Here is a 16,541-nt window from a genome sequence, read left to right on the forward strand (position 1 = left end):
TGATTCCAGCTTTTGCTTCTTCCAGCCCAGCGTTTCTCATGATGTACTCTGCATATAAGTTAAATAAGCAGGGTGACAATATACAGCCTTGACGTACTCCTTTTCCTATTTGGAACCAGTCTGTTGTTTCATGTCCAGTTCTAACGGCTGCTACATGACTATTCACTTGTCAAAATTAATAGAAATTTTCACCAAATGGAGTGAACTCTACTGCAACTTCTTTTCAAATTATGAGGAACATATAGCATGTCCCAAGACATACTGCAGCAAGCATTTACACTGAGTTAGGAACGGTAGTGAAAGGGCAGATCCAAAAGCAATGATCATCCGAGGAATAAGCCTGTCCAAAGAAACAAAACAGCTGTACTCTGAAAACTATTAGGACAATGATGAAATAAACTGAGGATAACATAAAGAGATGGAACAATCTTCCATGTCCTTGGACTGGAAGAATCCATGTTGTTAAAATGACTGTGCTACCCAAGGCAATCTATATATTCAATGCAATGCCTATCAAATTATCAACACTATTTTTCACATAACTAAAATATGTATGCAACCACAGAAGACCTCAAATAGTCAAGCAATCTTGAAAAAGAACAGAGCTGGAGGAATCATAGTCCATGACTTCATAACTGATTACAAAGTTTGACTTAATTACCATATAGTAATCAAACAGTATGGTCCTGGCACACACATACACAAAAAACCAGATACATAGACCAATGGAACAGGATAGACAGCCTAGATATAAACCCACAACCTTGTGGTCAACTGATCTACAACAAAGGAGGCAAGAATATAAAGAGAGAAGAGACCGTCTTTTCAATAAAGTGGTGTTGGGAAAACTGGACACCACATGTAAAAGAAAGAATTAGAACACTCTAAAACTATACACGAAAATAAACTCAAATTGGATCAAAGACCTAAATGTAAGACTGGATACTATAAAACTCCTAGAGGAAAACATAGGCAAATACTCTTTAACATAAATTGCAGCAATATTTTTTGACTACATCTCCTAGAGTAATGGAAATAAAAACAAATGGGATCTAATTAAACTTAAAAGCTTTTGCATAAAGGAAACCATAAACAAAATTAAAGACCATCCGTGGAAGGAGAGAAAATATTTGCAAATGATGTGACCAAAATGGGATTAATTTCCAAAATATATAAACAGCTCATTCAGCTCAATATTAAAAAACAAACAACCCAGTCCAAAAAAAATGAACAAAAGACCTAAATAGACAATTCTCCAAGCAGACATACAGATGCTCTTATATGTCCATGAAAAGATGCTCAAATTGCTGTTAAAGAAATGCAGATCAAAACTACAAGGAGGTATCACTTCACCCCATCAGAATGGTCATCATCAAAAAGTCTACAGATAATAAATGTTAGAGGGTATGGAGAAAAGGTAACCCTCCTACACCATTGGTGGGAATGTAAATTGGTGCATCCACTGTGCACAACAGTCTGAAAGTTCTTTAAAAGACTAAAAATGGAGTTATCATATGATCCAGCAATCCCACTCCTGGGCATATACCTAGAAAAAAAGTGAAAACTCTAATTTGAAAAGATACAGGCACCCTAACATTCATAGCAGCACTATTTATAACAGCCAAGACAGGAAAGGTACCTAACTGTCCATCGACAGATGAATGGATGAAGATGTGGTGTACACGCCCACATGTATATGTGAAGGGCGCTCCTTGTGACCCTGTGGACTGCAGCCTGCCAGGCTGCACTGTCCATGGAATTCTCCAGGCCAGAATACTGGAACAGGTAGCTGTTCCCTTCTCCAGGGGAACTTCCTGACCCAGGAATCGAACCAGTGTCTCCTGCATTGCAGGCGAATTCTTTACCAGCTGAGCTACCTGGGAGGCGTGCACACATGCACACACACACGCGTGCGCGTGCACGCGCGCACACACACACACACACACAGAATGGAATATTGCGTGTGCTGCTGCTACTTAGTCACTGCTGCCGCTGCTGCTGCTAAGTCGCTTCAGTCGTGTCCGACTCTATGTGACCCCATAGACAGCCTCCAGCCAGGCTCCCCATCCCTGGGATTCTCCAGGCAAGAACACTGGAGTGGGTTGCCATGTCCTTCTCCAATGCATGAAAGTGAAAAGTGAAAGTGAAGTTGCTCAGTTGTGTCCAACTCTTCGCGACCCCATGGCCTGCAGCCTACCAGGCTCCTCCGTCCATGGGATTTTCCAGGCAAGAGCAGTGGAGTGGGGTGCCATCGCCTTCTCCATTACTTAGTCACTAAGTTGTGTCAACTCTTTGCAACCCCTTCCTGCCAGGCTCCCCTGCTCATGGGATTTCCCAGGATTTCCTTAATACAAGAGTGGCTGCATTTCCTCCTCCAGGGGCTCTTCCTGACCCAGGGACTGAACTCAAGTCTTCTGCTTTGAAAGGCGGACTCTTTAGTACCAAGTTACCTGGGAAGTCCACAGCAGAATATTACTCAGCCATAAAAAGAATGCAATAGCGCTATTTTGCAGCAACACGGATGGACCTAGATATTATTATACTAAGTGAAGTAACTGGAACAAATAGCATCTGGTATCACCTGTAAGTGGAATCTTAAAAAATGATACAAATGAACTTATCTGCAAAGCAGAAATAGACTTACAGACATAGAAAACAAACTTATGGTTACCAAAGGGGAAAGGCCAAGAGAGATAAATTAGGAGTTGAACATTATCAGATACACACTACTGTATATAAAACATATAATCAGTAAGGATCTACTGTATAGCACAAGGAACTATATTTAATATCTAATAATAACCTGTAATGGAAAATAATCTGAAAAAGTAAATATACACACACACATATATAACTTAATGATCTTGCAGTACACTTGGAACACAGTGCTGTAAACCAACTGTACTTCAATTTAAAAAAAGAGCCATGATCATGAAACCCAATGCTGTCAAAAGTCCCAAATAAACCCAGAATCAATATACAGTCTCATTCATTCCACAGCCCTTTTTCTTGGCAAATTGGCATCAATAAAATAGTGCAGCCTAGGAAATCATCCAAGACATTTATTAAGCAAGCACAGATTAAAGACTTCTCAGTTTAAGGACCTCTTTTAGGGAAAGGAAAATTAATATCTATCAAGAGGTGACTGAAGCTTTCTGAAACCATGGCAGGGGCAGGGGCGGGGGGGGCGGCAGTAATACTGGGAAGACTTGCTGTTAGACACCATTTCCCACAGCACTAGCAGACTGATTAAAAGGGAGCCGTCTACATTCTAAACTGGAAATGAAAGCGGTGTGCAAAAGACAAATTACACCCTCGCACACCTAAGCACATCAAGCCCGTGCAAAGCAGCAGAACTGAAGGCAAACCCTCACCCCATTCATCTGTGTTGAAATGCTGACCTCTTGTGTCGAAGAGACATTGCATCCTGTGATTCCATGATTAGCCACTTGATGTGGTTTTTCAGAGGTTTGTGTTAAGAGAAAAAGGAAAGAACCAATACAAACAAATCTCAAATATAATCCAGCCTGAGAAACTGCGCTTGACACAGAAATTCTGTCTGCTCTGCCTCTCGCTTCAGCGTGCCTGCCATCCACTTTCCAGGTATTAGTCACTTATTCCAGTCCCAAGAAAAATACACTCGACAAAAGCAAATTAAGCCAGCATATCCACACAAACCCCAACAAAAGTAAATGAGGACATAAAGGAAGAGGAGACTGTTTAATTTCTCATTAGATCATGGTCCAGTTGTCAGAATATTAATTGCGTCTACCTGATTCTCATTCATTCTAATCTGAATTCTCTTCATGGCAGATGAACCACTGCTTGCTTTCATAGTTAATAAGGGATTTCCTTCTCATGCCGTTTGATTGATACTCATGTTTGGCACTGGATGAATAATGAGATTAATACTCAAAAAAGCTAAACTATTAGCTAATGAGAAAAAAATTCGTACTGGGAGAAATTTTCAACTGTTCCATATTGCTCATATATTCAACACATTTTAGCACTAACTATATACCAGGCTATACAAGAAGAGGAGCTTCCCACGTGCCTCAAGGAGTAAAGAATCCACCTGCCAATGCAGGAGACATGGCTTCGATCCCTGGGTTGGGAAGAGCCCCTGGAGGAGGAAATGGTGACTGAACAACATTAGTTCTATCAAGTTCACAAGGGTAAATACAAAGTGATAATCCATGTAGGAGCTTTAATCCAAGTTCTTCAGTGATCAATTCATTCAGTACATATGTATTGAGCCGGGGTTCATCCAGGTGCTGGGACGGCTGATCAAACCTAAAGCATCATCACCTGTGCGCCACACCACTGTTTTCTGACCCACTACTGCTGCTAAGTCACTTCAGTCGTGTCCGACTCTGTGCGACCCCATAGACAGCAGCCCACCAGGCTCCCCCGTCCCTGGGATTCTCCAGGCAAGAACACTGGAGTGGGTTGCCATTTCCTTCTCCAATGCATGAAAGTGAAAGGTGAAAGTAAAGTCGCTCAGTCGTGTCCGACCCTCAGCGACCCCGTGGACTGCAGCCTTCCAGGCTCCTCCGTCCATGGGATTTTCCAGGCAAGAGTACTGGAGTGGGGTGCCATTGCCTTCTCCATCTGACCCACTAAGAAAAGTCATGTCCGCTGAGCTGTGCTGAGATGCCTGAAACAGTCATCTCGTGATGCGGACATTTATGCCATGTACTCTCAGGGATCTCGCAATTTTTTCTGCTTTCAACTGCAACACTTTTCAAGTTATGGTTGTACTTGTGTGTCACAGTAGCAAAATGAAATCTGGTTTTATTCATATAGCCTCTTCATATAGGCTCTATGAAGCCCATGGTTGTTGCTTTAAAAGGAAATATGGAAAAGGGGGCAGCTGTTCTATATTAACATCACTATTTTGAAACTAAAGAATATTTTAACTCCTTTTAATCCAAAAAATGTAGAAAGGACCTGATTCAGAATTCAGAACTTTTAACTGAAAAGCTTCATTTCTTTTTAAATGAATAAACTGTCCTTACTTTCACATTTTTCCATGGATCAAGAATTCATTTTGGCCAGATGTCAGTTCTGTGAGGACCATTTAGAGAACTGCAATGTAAAACTGAGGTCTTCAATTTTTTTTTTTGCTTATATATTCCCCTAAAGGAATTTTTTGAGAGTAACATTTTCACCATCATTTAAATGGCTGTGTTATAAATGTTACTATTTTAAGTTAAACATATCTTAATATCATAGCTTTTTAGAAGTACAGACCTGCTATCATTCTCGTAACAAAATATTTGCTTCAGTACCAACCGTAGGACCCAGTATCCTGTTCCCATGCTTTTCTTCATACACAACCACTTTTTGTTTAGGTACTCAGTCACAGGACCATCATTTTAAAAACACTTTAAGCCACAATGAAATCCACTCAGGCAGTACCAAAACACGTGCAAATAACTTGAACAACTAAGACTGGATTTGCACTATGACCGACAACGCCTGTGAAATACATGTCCGTTTCAGAAATGCAAAAATGAGGGAAATGCACACCGTAGGCTTGAGAAACACGGTGGCCTGACCTCACTGCAAGGGAGGTGTGTGGGCAGCCAGGAGGGAAGAGCTGTTCTAGCTTGAGACAGAGAATTACATTCAAACTCATTTATGAGACAGGTGCCTCTCCACTTTGGAACTAGGATCCATGCCCACATAACTTCCAACAGGGGCCTGGGCTGAAGGCAGGTGGACACCGTGTCTCCTCTCCTCTGGACAGGGGTTCATCCCAATGCGATCGCCAGACCTGCAGCCTCGGGCCTCTGGTGAGCATCTCACATCCCAGCAGAGACCTGCTGAATCAGAAGATGTTGGGGTGGGCCCCGCATGCTGTTGGTTCAACAAGCCCTCCAGGTGATTTCCATGCAAGCAAAAGTTTGAGGACCACTGCCTCAAGGGAACTCCAAAGATAAAAAGGCAAAGGAAGTTATCCTGCTTATTTCCTTTCTGTTATCCCATGGGTTTGTGGTTTTATGTAAATGTCCAGTCTCTTCTCAGATGTCCCCAGAGGAGTGAAGGAGGAAGGCTCTGTTCCTACTTGAGCCAAGATGTCCAGGGGGACACATCTCGAGGCCACCTTGGTGGCAACGGCAGCGGCAGTGAGAATCCCCAAGAGGAAGGAGACTTCTGGAGAACAAGAGCCATAGGTTCAATGTGATCTCACTTGGAGAGTTGTACACCACCAATGCTGGGAAAGATTGAAGGTGGGAGGAGAAGGGGATGACAGAGGGTGAGATGGTTGGATAGCATCACCAACTCAATGGACATGAATCTGAGTAAACTCCAGGAGTTGGTGATGGACAGGGAGGCCTGGAGTGCTGTGGTCCATGGGGTCACAAAGAGTCAGACACAACTGAGTGACTAAACTGAACTGAACTGAACCCCCAGTTGTTAAACATAGGGGTTTTAATAGGGTTTAATTCATTTTTACTGAGGTATTGTTTTCCAAGCTGAAGGTGACTTGGAGCCAGGGGAAGGCATTGTTGTTCCACCGTTGCTCAGTTGTGTCCGACTTTGTGACCCCATGGACCGCAGCACGCCAGGCTTCCCTGCCCTTCCCTATTTCCCAGAGTTTGCTCAAACGCATGTCCGTTGAAGTCAGTGATGCCATCCAACCATCTCATCCTCTGCAGCCCCCTTCTCCTCCTGCCTTCAATCTTTCCCAGCATCAGGGTCTTTTCCAATGAGTCAGCTATTCCCACCAGGTGGCCAAAGTATTGGAGTTTCAGCGTTAACACCACTCAAGCACATTGTGAGAATGTGTTCCTACACTCTTCTCAGTTGTTCTATGCTCTTCGTTACATCTAAAGAAAGTCTCCATTTAGTGTCTTTAACTCTCTACATAAAAGAAAGACCAAAAGATAGAAATCCTTAGGCTCAAGTGCCTTTTTGGTAGGCTCCTGTTTCTAGCTGGAACTCAATAATATTTTCTTGTTTTCACCATTATTTCTTTTCATGATTACCTTCTATTGTGGCAGGGAATTCTGGTTTTTCATCTGAAGTCATTATCTAAAAGTTCCACTTAAGGAAAGTTTATTTAAGTGAGAGATGCATCATTTTAAAGAACAACATTAAGAAAGTCACAGTAGAGGTAGTCTGAGGATATGGTATGTAAATGGAACCACTATATTAAGGAAGACCGTGGGTTGTTATTCTGGCGCTTACACTAATGAGAACTCAAATTCAGCTCCTCTCCTCAAAGTGAAAGTTGTTATCCCTAATTCAACCTTCAGGCTGGCTTTCAGAAAAGCCACGTTGAGCTTAATCAACTGTTACAACAGTTGATTTAAACAAACAAACAAACCAAAACAGAGTCAGACAGAAAGTCATTCTACAAAAGGAGATTGTAACCAAAATGTTTAGGATAACATTCTTATGATAAAAATGTGAATTATGGTAAAGTATCCTTTCCAATAACAAGGGGATGAGTAAGATACAAACTCTTCATTACTGGTGACAATTAAAATGCAAATAATTCCCACTGAGAATCATGATTATTTACATGCTATGAACAAAGTATCCTTTTGTATGTAATAGCTTAGGCAGTAGAGTTTAACAAAATACGATTTTATTAATCCTAGGGCCAGAATTTCTCTATTACACTGTTTTAATTTTTTCCATGTAAATACATCTCAAGTATACTCACTAATGCTTCCCTCAGCATATGTGGTGATGGTAACACTTAGATATAAATTAATGACTACTTAGTTAATTTCCATTATTCTGCATAAGGCTCAGCATAGTTACAGCTGTAATATAAGTTAATTTCTAATTAGAAAATCATCATAGCATTTTCTTTGTAGAGCCTAGAACCAAATCTGATATGATTACTGGTTGGGAGGATATGAAAGCTTCCTGTAAAATAAAGTAAGTGATAAGAAAAGAGGACAGTCACATCCTCCTTGGAAGGGAGAATGCTTCCATGAGGGCAGAGCTTATGCAACCAGAACTCTCTTGGCAACCAAAGATGCTTTGACTGGATTCTACTCTTTGGCCATTTCTCCTTCTGGGATCCAATAGCCACCTGAGTAAATAAACACACCATGAGTGTTACTGGATTTCAGAGTCTATTTGGAGCCAACAGGCTGATTCAATCCTTACTGACAATCCACATTCAAGAGATTCAAAGCCAGGATCATTGAGCTACTAAGCCATTAAAAATTAACAGAAATAAAAATTGAACCAGACTGGTATAACTTGGAACAAAGATGAAAACCATGGTAACCACCAGGGGGAGGTGAGGGCAAAAGGAACCAGTGGTTTTCAGCATCAAGCTCCTTCCACACAGAGACCTGAGTTGAAAGGGAACCCTTTCAGGAACCCTTTCCCAGAGGACCCTCGAGATAAAAGTGGGCTCCTGCAGAATGTGTTCCAGGTCCTGGGAGACAGCAGCACAAATTAGATAATATTGTGTCCTTATTTAACTGTTGTCATTATGTGTTGCAAAAAATAACCTTGGGGCAAACAGTAAAGATAATACTTGGCTGAATCTCCTTCTTTCTCTTCATACTGACTGGTCACAAAGTCTCACCCTGTCATCTTCTCCGTTCCACAGCCTGTTGTCATACCGTCTTTCTGTAATGCTTTTCTGGTTGAAAGGCCATGAGTTCAAGCCAGACTTCAGGTGTCTGGGGGGATGAAGTTTAGGATCCCAGCATGCAGAGCTCAAGGCATCTGTCCCTTCCCACCTGCAGCCTCTCCCCCCGGTCTCCATCAGGAACCTGGGGTGGGGGGGGTTCCCCAGGGTCACCTGCTCCCTGCACCTACACATCAACCACACAAGAGTCTCATCCTGAGCGAGTCCCACCTCCTGTCTCCTCTGAAGAAAAGGACCATGGTGATTTCGCGTGCACTGCACCAGTGTAACTACGTTATTTGCCCACATGTCTGTGAATTCAGGGTCTATGTTAAGTGTCCTTGTCACTTCAAACTCTGGGGCTTTGCCCAGATACGGCTGTTTCTTGATGAAACAAATGTACCTCTTTGCTTTTAGGGGTTTTCCCCAGCTCATTGTGTGGTTTTAACTTCACCACTTAACTCGCCCCCTCTTTCATTTCCCATTTACATACAGTGTGCAATGTCATGATAAAGAATGAGTGACAGCAATAACTTGAGTTTAAAATGGGCCCTCCTTCCAGGAGATTTAAAATAATTCATAAGGACTACCTGGCATCCTTCCCAAAGCCCTAGCGAGGAAAGCTTTGTTATTCATACTGCTTTTACATTTTGGTTCCATTTTACTGATACAAATACCAAGCACCAAGCTGTTGGAAAGATTTTTCTTGGGATCATTAAGCTATTATCCTCATTTGGCACTATGTTATCAAAAGCCTCTGATGGTGCTTTCCTGGTATATATTATTCAAGTTACACAGCTAAAAGTATTCTGCGTAGGTATCTGACAATAGGCAGAAACTTTAAAAATCACCACTAAAACCAGAAACCTATCCCTTCATTCTTCAGGCAAGAATTAGGAAAGAAACTTTGTTACTTTTTTGCTCAAGTAACAGTTTCTATTTCTGAGTAAAGTGTTTCGGAAACTCAGCAGAGAGAGTCCAGGCGGTCTCCACTGCCACAACACACACGGAACCAGAGCCAGGCTAGCACACGCATCAAGACAGAAACACAGGTGGCCTTGCCAAGGTCCAAAGGTCTGCGCAAAAAACACCAGAAGCCAAGTCTCCAGAGCACAAACAGCCAGGCGGAAGGTCTCCCAGGAACAGGATGTTCTGCTGCATTTCCCATTACCCTGGCCTCTGGGCAGGGCATCCGCTTCCTGCTCACCACACGCCCCCTCTGCCAGGAAAAGCAATGGGATCTCCCTCCGAAGAGCTGCGAGACCATCCACCAAATCACAGTCCTGACATTGAAGATGCACTCTATTTAGCCCGGAACTCATGGGATTGCCCTGGTGGTCTGGTGGTTAAGACTCTCCCCTTCCAAAGCGGGGAGCATGGGTTTGATCTGTGACCGGGGATCGAAGATTCCACATGGTGCACACGTGAAGTGGCTCTGCCCCCCAACCAGAAATACAGACCGAATCACAGAGAAGTGTGTTTTTGTGGGAGAAGTGATACAAATAACTTTTCCTCCTCCAGACTTAGCATTCCATATTATCCAGTGAGAGTTGGACTGTGAAGAAAGCTGAGCACCGAAGAATTGATGCTTTTGAACTGTGGTGTTGGAGAAGACTCTTGAGAGTCCCTGGGACTGCAAGGAGATCCAACCAGTCCATCCTAAAGGAGATCTGTCCTGGGTGTTCTTTGGAAAGACTGATGTTGAAGCTGAAGAAACTCCAATACTTTGGCCACCTGATGCGAAGAGCTGACTCATTGGAAAAGACCTTGATGGTGAGAGGGATTGGGGGCAGGAGGAGAAGGGGACGACAGAGGATGAGATGGCTGATGGCATCACTGACTCAATGGACATGAGTCTGAGTGAACTCCAGGAGTTGGTGATGGACAGGGAGGCCTGGCGTGCTGCGATTCATGGGGTCACAAAGAGTCAGACACGGCTGAGTGACTGAACTGAACCGAAATATACTGTTAGGTCTTACAAGCTACCTATACTGTGACCTCACGCCACCAAACTTAAAGTTCTATTAATAGGGTAAATCAGCATTACGAAGAAAAAACAAAGGAAAGAGGAGAATAATAAGTAGCGCAAAGCATGACAAGGGTGGAGGAAATAGCCTGCGGTGATTGTCAGAAATCAGAGAGCAATGGAACAGCAAGCAAAGGGTCTTACCTTCACAGGATTTGGAACCGAACTTTGAAATGCATTTGAAATATGAGAGCACGATAAAATTCGGTTCTTACATTTTGCTTTCTCTTTCTTAGTTTTGGTGTTTTCAGCCTGACACGTGGAGGATGACACTGAGAATTTCTTAATGACCATGGTCTAGCCAACAGTTGTGCCACGATTTTCTGGAAGGAAAATATAGGCACCATTAGTCAAGTCTAGTCACTGTCTTCATTTCTCAGTGCAAGACCTACTTCCCAGTTGTGCCTCCAGCAAGGAATTCTGAGTGGAGGAGGTCAAGGCCCCCAAAAGATTTTTAAAGGGTTCCTTAGCTATGGAATCTTAAGAGATAAATTTTAAGTAAGAGTGCCTTGTATGTGTTCAAAATGTTTGGGATACTCTCTTAGGTACATCTCTCCGATACTGTCCACAGGACGTCGGCAGTTTACAGAGAGTAAAACTGATGAAGAGAGGGAAAATGATGGGCTTGATGTGAGAAATCATGTCCAAAGACACCGAGACATGTAACTGAGAAGAAGATTCCATCTACTCAGTCAGCTGTACCGGTCTCCTGGCATAGCAGCCAGCTTTGACCTTGGCGGCATCTCCCACCTAAAGAGGCAGATGCCAAAGGGAGCATGGGCATCACACAGCACAGAAGCAGGACTGTAGGCACAGCATACAGATGTGGCTCCCCACAACACAGAAGACTCACCTGGCGCCCACCCCTAGGGGATTCACAAGAACACAGACCCCTCGTCTCCCAGCTACTGTGTGCTGGCTGGGCTTTGTGGCCTCTTCTTCCCAATCTGACTATGAACACAAATGGCCTCTTAATCATTTTTCCCTTTCTCGGGGAAACTTCAAAGAAATTCTCAGGAGTCCACTGCCATTGTAAGGTAATAAATATAATTTTAACCTATCATCAGTCGTCATTACACAGATATAGAGAAATCACAGTTGGTTCAGTCATTAAATGAAAGACTTCCTTTTTCTTCTTTTGGCTGAAAACAGAGGAGGGAAGATCAGGCTAAATGTAGTTTACACCAGAGCTTACTGACAAATTAAAGTGTGTGTGTGTGTGTTTGAGTGTGGTTGTGTGATTAACTTCTGCTTTCATGTCCAAAGCAGACATGAAATAGACTGCTTGGAATATTGTAATAGACTCTTGGAAACCTCAGAGTAAGTTTTAATTTGTTTTAGCTCAGTTTTATTTTCAGGGTCAGGGTTAAACTCCTCCATTTAAATTGAAACCTTGAATGTCTTCCAGATTCTTTTCAACTATTTTTCATTTAACTGTCTAGAGATCAAATGTAAATATATAACCTCTGCAAAGCAGCTCTTAGCCTAGTGCCTTGTATATACTTAGTGTATAACAAGTATTTATTGGTAAGTCTGTTCCCAGTTTTTTTGCTAAAATATAATTTCAGATAATTCAGTTTTCTGGATGAGGTCTTGCACTCCTTGTTTAACAGGTCAGAGATCTAAGTTCAGAGGCTTTAGTGGAACAACTTGAACTGGAACTTGAGTTCTCTAACTCCAAATTGAGTGCCCCTGGAGGCACACCCTGTGCTTTATCCCCAAACCCTATTATGGAAGCACATAAAAATTCTGTGAATCAAAATGATGCAACTGGGGAAAGCACATTTTGGACAAACAGCAGTAATAGTACAGGTCTTACTATGAAGTCCCTTCACAGGGGAAACTGCAGAATGCGTTCGTTGTGTTGGTATCTGCTCTGTCTCTGAAAGCCACCTCTGGAGGGCAGCACACTCTTCGTAACAAACGAGTCTCCTCAGTTTGTAAGAACAGCCTGGCGTGAAAACTGAGCAGGGACTGAAATACTTATTACCAGCTTTAAATGAGTAGAACCCACAAATCTAGCAAGCCTGGTATACTTTTTGTCTGTGTGGGGGAGAAAGGGGGCTGAAATGAGAATATAACTGTGAGTCTTTTCTCTTTCCTCCCTCCCCAAGCACAGAGCCTCTAATATTTAATAGCAGATGAACTTAAAACTTCCCTTATAATACCAGCCTGACACTTAATTTTAAAAGCAGAAGCAAAGAATAGAGGGAAAATGAGATGTGTACAAGGAACCACCACCGGTTGACTGTTGCTGGAATCCAAGTGGAAGGAGCCAAGGCCTGAGAATTAGGCAAGAGACGGCCACAGAGGGCCATGTGTGCCCGGAAGGGAAGCTGAACTTGCTCGTGTAGATTCCAGGAAGCAGAGAGGGACGGGGTCAGACTTGTGTTTCCCGTGGATCACTGAGGTAGCTCTGAATTGAGCAGAATTGAGGGCAGCAAGTCTAGAAACCAGGAAGCCAGTTGAGGTGGCTGTGCTAATCCAGGAAGAGAAGGCACATTTGATAACAGGAGCACTGGCAGATGGGAGGATGGATTTTAAGGAATCCAAGGGAGGGGAAACCAGCAGAATGTAATGATCAGTTGGTTGAAGAGGGTAAGAGAGACAGAAGCGTTAAGGCTATTATTTTATAACCTGGATCACTGGGTAAAGAGGTGGTGACACAACAGAGAGAGATTGAGTTTGGAGGGATGTGGCACTTGGTTTTTGAAAACTCCAATCTGAAAAGTCTGATGAATCCCCAGGGAAGGTACCTGACAGGTAATGGAATTGGTGAGTCTGAAGCTTGGGGAAGGAATCTGAGTAGGAGATCGAATTAGAGAGTCATTAGCATACAGGTGGTAGTTGAACTCCAGAGAGGAGATAAATTCACCCAAGAAGAGTAGCTCTAATGAGAAGCAGTGAGCTGGAAACAGACACCTAGGGAACATGCGCATGTGAGTGGTGGGTGCAGAGAGAGAAGCCTGTCGTTAAGAAGAAACAGAAATGAATGAGACAGACTGGGAAAGATGCTGTTACCTTGGGGGAGCAGCAGAACGCACAACCCACGTTGCCAAATGCCCCAGAAACGCATTGCAAAACAAAGACTGGAAAACGCCCATTGGTGTTTGTCATTAGAAGAGCCCTGGGGGCCTTAACAAGGGCACAAGCCAGACTGCAAGGGGTGCAGAGTGAATGAATGGCACCTCGAGTGGTCACACTGAGTACATGTTCCTCTCCTAAGAAGTTTGGATAAGGGGGAAGGGGACATGGGATATTTTCCAGGGAACATGAGGTCACAGATGATTTTCTTTTTAACGAATGGCAGGGAAACGATAAGCTTACCGTCTGAAGGGAACACACACCTGCAAGAGGCAAAGATGGAGTTTCAAGAAGGAGAATGGCTTTGGAGCCTGATCCTGGCAAGTCTAACCGGCTGGGCCGAGAACGAAAGGGGGCACCACCTCTTAGGAAACTGGAGGAAGAGTCTGAGAGCTGTCAGTGCAGCTCCACATCCGGGTGTAGGGAGGCGAGAGACTGAGGGAATTCATGCCCTGCTGCTTGCTTCTGCGGCAGGAAAATCCACTGAGATATCACATTCGATATTGCTCACGTTACTGTAGTAATCGCTAGTGAATGAACGAGTCAGCCTTTGTGTTGTGTTTCCCGTTCCCGCCTTGAAGAACTAGGATGACTTTTGTGCTTCTGGGGCTGCAAGTGAGCCTCTGGGATACCAGGATGGCAACTCCCTCCCAGCCTTCCCTTCCAAGTGTTTATTTAATTCAGTTCAGCTCAGTCGCTCAGTCGTGTCCGACTCTTTGCAACCCCACAGACTGTAGCACGCCAGGCTTCCCTGTCCATCACCAACTCCCGGAGTTTACTCAAACTCATGTCCATTGAGTCAGTGATACCATCCAATCATCTCATCCTCTGTTGTCCCCTTCTCCTCCTGCCTTCGATCCTTCCCAGCATCAGGGTCTTTCCCAATGAGTCAGTTCTTCGCATCGAGTGGTCAAAGTATTGGAGTTTCAGCTTCAGCATCAGTCCTTCCAATGAACACCCAGGACTGATCTCCTCTAGGATGGACCGGTTGGATCTCCTTGCAGTCCAAGGGACTCTCAAGAGCCTTCTCCAACACCACAGTTCGAAAGCATCAATTCTTCAGTCCTCAGCTTTCTTTATAGTCCAACTCTCACATCCATACATGACCACTGGAAAAAACATATTGGGCTTCTCCAAATGGTCATGAGGAGTGAAGAACCCTGCTGTGTGCCTGGGTTCACAGTGGAGGTGAGAGGAGGCAGAGTTGGTGTACTGTAGTTGGAGAAGGTGAGTGTGAGACCCTGGGGGTGACTTCCCTGGAATGAAGAAAGGGGCCAGATGAGGTAGCAAGATATGTAAGAGGCTGAAAGCCATGCAGTTCCCTGAAGCAGTTCCTTGAAGATGGCAGGCTCTCTAGAGAAGTGGCGGGTAGCTGTGAGCGGTGCTGAGTTCCTCAGCCACAAGAACCTGGCCACCTTGCCTGCATTGGGCAGGGGTAGAGTGGGGGAGTAGGCATGGGGAACGGAGCCTCCAGCCTTACCAGGGACCATTCTGCCCAGATAATAAATGACCCTGATAAGCTGGAGGGGGAAGATCTCTCTCTCTGATTTTTCTGGGCTGAGCCATCCTCCAGGGAGGCCTGACTGTTCCTAAGAGAAGGTGCTCCATTAATGACTTCTACTGAGCATCACCACTCTTGAGGGACAATTTGGAACTTGAATTTTTTTTTTTTTAAAGTGCAATATGACCATTCTTGCACCTGAGCATCATGGAGAAACTTCACCCCTAACACATCGCTATTTTCTTGACAAAGAAGACAGAAAGTTTGCTCAAAGTGAGGAGAACATGGAATACATGTTGAATGAAGGGTCTGAGTCACATAAAATCAGTTCAAAGAGTGCTGATATTGGAAGAGATCTGCTGAACTCAGTCTAGGTTCTGCTGCGTCTCTTGCAGACATAATATTTTACCAATGAGAATAGAGTTCAGAGAGGCTAAGGATTCTATCTAAGGCCACCCAGCATCACAGTGCTTCAGCGGTTTCATCTCATCCATTCTATCCTCAGGGCAGCCACGCCTTCCAGCACCCACCTCCTGGCACCAGCATGCTGCGTGCACTCCTTCGCCCACCATGGTCCCCCTGCACGAGGCTGCCCTGACCTCAAGGTTCACCACGCAAAGTGACACCAGCTTGGGCTGTCCAGCTGCCTTCCCACATGCCGCAGGACAAAGGCATCTCAGCTTTGGACCTGGTTTCTGGCCCCACCTGACAGCCCTGGCCAGCCCTCACCAGTCTCAGCTGCGTACTGCACAGAAAGGGAGCAAGGCGACCACCGCATCGCCAGGCTGAGTCCTCGGCCTCCCGTGGCTTTCAAATCACACCAGAGGCAACGGAGGCCTCTGAGCAGCACCAGGACTTGCCCACACACCTAGGGAGCCTTAAGTCAACAGGAAAAGCCTGCTCATTCTGGCTTTTCTCTTCCCAAGCTTCTTTTCCAAAAACACAGCTCCTCAACGGACTGTGCAGAGGACAGTAGTAGCCGCTCTGGGTTAAATTTCCCACTGAGAACACACTGTCCAGGTCACCCTAACTCAAGCCCACGCTGAGTCCTGGGAGAGCTCGCCAGGCCGGAGGAGCCTCCAGTTAACTGGGTCGCACTCCACGCTGAGAGAGGACCAGGGAGAGCGGCACTCTGTGCTCAGCTGCTGCGATATGAATGGAATCAAGGAACAGCAAGGAAAGAAGCTAAAAAAAGACTAGGGCTTCCCCCAATAAAATTGGCACCCCAAGCCCCGGGTCCTTCAGGAGTGAAAGGCCAAACAACAAGAACTAAAGCGGAAATCTACACTGTGAGTGCTGGTGGCCAAAAGGAAGCCCAGAGG

At 44.4% G+C, this 16,541-nt stretch overlaps 1 pseudogene; it reads right to left on the bottom strand.

The window, feature by feature from the left end:
* The window catches only part of LOC120863446, a 31,471-nt pseudogene extending 20,543 nt beyond the window's left edge, over positions 1 to 10,928 (bottom strand).
* Positions 10,929 to 16,541: the final 5,613 nt, after the last annotated feature.

The sequence above is a fragment of the Oryx dammah genome, unplaced genomic scaffold (genome assembly GCF_014754425.2).
Source record: "Oryx dammah isolate SB20612 unplaced genomic scaffold, SCBI_Odam_1.1 HiC_scaffold_5, whole genome shotgun sequence".
NCBI classification, from domain to species: Eukaryota; Metazoa; Chordata; class Mammalia; order Artiodactyla; family Bovidae; genus Oryx; species Oryx dammah.